Source organism: Bactrocera dorsalis, chromosome 2 (assembly GCF_023373825.1).
Source record: "Bactrocera dorsalis isolate Fly_Bdor chromosome 2, ASM2337382v1, whole genome shotgun sequence".
Taxonomy (NCBI): Eukaryota; Metazoa; Arthropoda; class Insecta; order Diptera; family Tephritidae; genus Bactrocera; species Bactrocera dorsalis.
The window spans coordinates 50846388-50850831 of record NC_064304.1 but is presented as its reverse complement, the minus strand read 5'-3'; the positions used below and the strand labels follow the sequence as shown (position 1 = coordinate 50850831).

General features: G+C 34.7%; 2 non-coding genes across 2 annotated transcripts; both read left to right on the top strand.

Annotated features, from left to right (window-relative positions):
• The first annotated feature begins 2386 nt into the window (after positions 1 to 2386).
• Trnak-uuu (transfer RNA lysine (anticodon UUU)) lies at positions 2387 to 2459 on the top strand. The gene has a single exon. It is a non-coding gene; the product is annotated as a tRNA-Lys (tRNA).
• A 1239-nt stretch (positions 2460 to 3698) lies between these two features.
• Trnak-uuu (transfer RNA lysine (anticodon UUU)) lies at positions 3699 to 3771 on the top strand. Its single transcript has one exon. It is a non-coding gene; the product is annotated as a tRNA-Lys (tRNA).
• The last annotated feature ends 673 nt before the right edge of the window (positions 3772 to 4444 follow it).

Below are 4444 nucleotides of genomic sequence, written 5' to 3'. Positions count from 1 at the left end.
TATGCCGATGATATTGATATCATCGGTCTCAACACCCGCGCCGTTAGTTCTGCTTTCTCCAGACTGAACAAGGAAGCAACGCAAATGGGTCTGGCAGTGAACGAGGCCAAGACGAAATATCTCCCGTCATCAAACAAACAGTCGTCGCATTCGCGACTTGGCTCCCACGTCACTGTTGACAGTCATACCTTTGAAGTTGTAGATAATTTCGTCTATTTAGGAACCAGCATTAACACCACCAACAATGTCAGCCTGGAAATCCAACGCAGGATTTCTCTTGCCAACAGGTGCTACTTCGGACTAAGTAGGCAATTGAAAAGTAAAGTCCTCTCCCGACGAACAAAAGCCAAACTCTATAAGTCGCTCATAATTCCCGTCCTGCTATATGGTGCAGAGGCTTGGACGATAACAACAACCGATGAGTCAACGATGCGAGTTTTCGAGAAAAAAGTTCTGCGAAAGATTTATGGTCCTTTGCGCATTGGCCACGGCGAATATCGCATTCGATGGAACGATGAGCTGTACGAGATATACGACGACATTGACATAGTTCAGCGAATTAAAAGACAGCGGCTACGCTGGCTAGGTCATGTGGTCCGGATGGATGAAAACACTCCAGCTCTGAAAGTATTCGACGCAGTACCCGCCGCGGGAAGCAGAGGAAGAGGAAGACCTCCACTCCGTTGGAAGGACCAAGTAGAGAAGGACCTGGCTTCGCTTGGAATATCCAATTGGCGCCACGTAGCGAAGAGAAGAAACGACTGGCGCGCTGTTGTTGACTCGGCTATAATCGCGTAAGCGGTGTCTACGCCAGTAAAGAAGAAGAAGACATATAATATTAACAGAAATAAAAGCAAACTGAGTTTTATTAAGGTACCTCATATATATCAACAATATGTCAGGGGCAATGTACTGATATTAGTTTTAGAGCGCTAGAGAGAAAAACTCACAGAAGTATTGACCGGATTCAACCCCCTTTATAGTCCGATTTTTTTAAGTTTTACACTTGAAATGACATTTTTTAAGAGCTCAAGTTGCGCAAAGTTTCATCCGAATATATATGTATTTATGTGCTTGAATTGTAAAGTGAAATCAGATGCAATTAAAAGTTGTGTTATATGAAAAGTAGGCGTGGTTTCAGAATTTCACATTGTGACATGGGAATGTCAAGTTAATCGTAAGCACCAAATTTGTTTGAAATTTGTTGAGTAGGTCCGGAGATATTTGATTTCATCGTGGTTATCATCCCATTTCATATAGCTTAAATGGATATAATGGGTAGTCGAAAAAATATTTTCGTATTTCTAATCAAACTTCAACTTATTTTTTTATATTTATGATAATAAATAAATAAACAAAAAGAAGCGAGCGAACCATTGTTGTGCTACACGAACTGATACAGCACCGTCTCCGTAAGCTTCACAAATTTCATTCGTGACTTGTGTGGAATTCTTCCCTTTTTTATAGAAAAATTTCAAAATAGAGCAAATATCTTCTTTATTTTCACTCATTTTTGAACATCTGTAACTTTTTTTCAACTTCACCGAATTTAATTTTTTTGGTCAAATGAAGCTTAAAATCTCACCAATGACACAATGTGATTGGTAGCACTGGAGATATACGACTGCAACGACATCCGCAGACATACGAAAAGACTTTTTGGACTATAAAATATATGTATACACGAATCCTATTAGTTGGTGGAGAGTTTAAAACTGTTCAACCCACAGGTGCCATTCGTTATTGCGTGGTGATGCGTATTTGGTGTCAAAAAACGCCGGTGGTTTGTCGAAAACTAAGACAGAGCGCAATAAAAAAAACCTCACAGCAACAATGAAAATGATAGAGGATTAGTAGGATTACATCCTACGTGCATAAGACCTTATATTAAATAAATATTCAGCATATTAAAATCATACAAGCAGAATACAATAATTTTTAATTTTAAAAACTGCAAAAGTATTTCAATCGATAGCAAAGCACTTAGCAGAAGTAATTTAACATAAACTTAACAAGTGCCCACAATTGTAAAAAGTGTTATCAGCTAAAATGATACTTCAATAAATTTAAATAGTCAAAGTCTTAAAGTCAAAGTTCAAATGATTATTAGAAATGTATTTTTCCAGATACAGCAAAATAAGGGTTTCCTAATTTGAATGTTATGCAAAATAATCAAATAAGCTGTTATTATACTTATGTTAGCCATGGAGAAATGTTTTCCAAATTCATTAATAAGCAAATTTGGTTGGGTGTTGGTAACTCTATTATCTATTATTATATTTTATATTCTTACACTACTTTTAGCTTTGAGCCTTACGCTTTTATACTCCATGCCGCCAAGAGGGCAAAAATGTCAAGACTGTAATTTGGCAAAATGTGAATATGTGCCCGGGTAGCTCAGTCGGTAGAGCATTGGACTTTTAATCCAAGGGTCCAGGGTTCAAGTCCCTGCTCGGGCGAAATCGAATATTTTTTTATTTTACTTTTTAGGTATTTCTTGTAATGTAGAAGATCTTAGAATCATGAAAATATGTTAATGAAATTCATTCATTTTCTTTGGTATTATATTCAAACAAACATTTTCTCGATTTTAAAATTTAACAAATTCACATACCAAGTTTACCACTTAAATTGTAGTAATTTAACAAAAAAAAATATACTTTATATCATTTAAAGAAGTTGCGACTCAGTATTTGAAGAATATAAATGTTTCGAAGCAGCTAATATGAAGAATAGGTTTAAACGCTTAGTTGTGTGGTATCTTGTTATATTTCTTGACTTCTTGTTAGAAAACCTAGATCATTTCAGAGAAAAGCTAATGAAATGGTTTCATATAGATAGGTAATTTAGAAACAAATTGCGTATTCTTAGATTTAGGACCACACTCCATTTTCCTGCAAATTATATACAGTGAACATAACGTTTTCAATTAATTTAAAGTTGTTAAAAACAGTGCGTAAAATCATCATGAAAAACAAATTGACTTGCACTGGCGCTGCCTGGTTCGCGATGGCTTAACGGAAACTAATGGAATAATTGTCATTCATTCACATCTGACTAACTTTGGCTCGCATATATTTATTGGGTAGAAATAAAGAATCTGACTTTAAGGGTATACATATTTTAAACACACGTTTTAGCCACGTCTCCATATGTGGACAGATCCCTTAGCCAAACAAAAAGCCTGAGACGGTGGTTGACCGCCTATGAGGAATTTCACTATATTGATAAATCGCAATACATCGCTATTTTTGTGGCCAAACATCAACTTCTTAGCTTGGGATTAAGGCCACAAGATCGTAGGAAAAGAGTTTTATCAAATTCATATACATACATACTAGTGGATTTCGAAAAATTAGAAATTATTATGTTTAAGTACTCCACTTAATAAGTTGCGTATTTTCACCGTAAAAAATCGATTTTTTGATGACACAAATCAGAAAAATAATTTTCAAATAAATACAACTATAGATATTACTTTCTTTTAAATAATTTATTTCAATCTAATGAGTGTACTTTTCCAGCTTTGATCAGAGTGTGCTAAATTATTTATGAATGTGTGGCGCCACCTAGCGGTAAATTGACAAACTGTGGCATTTTTCACCACATTAGCTAATATCACAACCATATTGGTGAGACATTCAGTAAATCAAAGTGGCATGGACAGAAAACGAGTTTTTGATTTTGATGTTATAAGTGCCCGGGTAGCTCAGTCGGTAGAGCATTGGACTTTTAATCCAAGGGTCCAGGGTTCAAGTCCCTGCTCGGGCGATAAATTATTTTGTTTTATGAAATTGTATTTTCGTTTTTAATATTTGCGTAAATTTAATGATAAACAAGAAAGAATGCTACTTTCGGTACATTTGAACCCTTCCCAAATAAAAGGTTTCCATACGAAAATTTCATGATTGTTATATTCTAAGATTATTGCCTGGCCTTGGACAATATTTTATGTTTGCTTCTGGGTGTTAAAAGCTTTTTGCCAAACTTAATATATCCTGTTTAGGGTATAATTATGAGAAATTGTGTCATAGATATTCAATTTTTTCTGCAAATAATATTACCAGCATAAAACTAATTGAGCACTGATACTGCACTTTCATAGAAAAAAGGTTACTAAAATTATGAAATAATATGTTTGATGACTAACTTCGTTGAAATTGGTTGATTGCCACAGTGTTTCAAATATGATTGTGTTATGCCAAAAATAGACATGTAGTACATATTCTGGTATGCCAATGCCTGAAGTACATCTGCAAATATTCTGCAAGCAGATGATTACGAGTACTTGGTAAACCATTCAAAAATTCGTTAAATTGAATAAAAATATAAGCTTAAAAAAGCGAAATTTTTGGTCACGGAAATAACTATTGTTATACTCTTGCAACATTTTGCTGGAGAATATAATAGTTTTTATCACCTAAAACTAATCAAGTTAGGTATA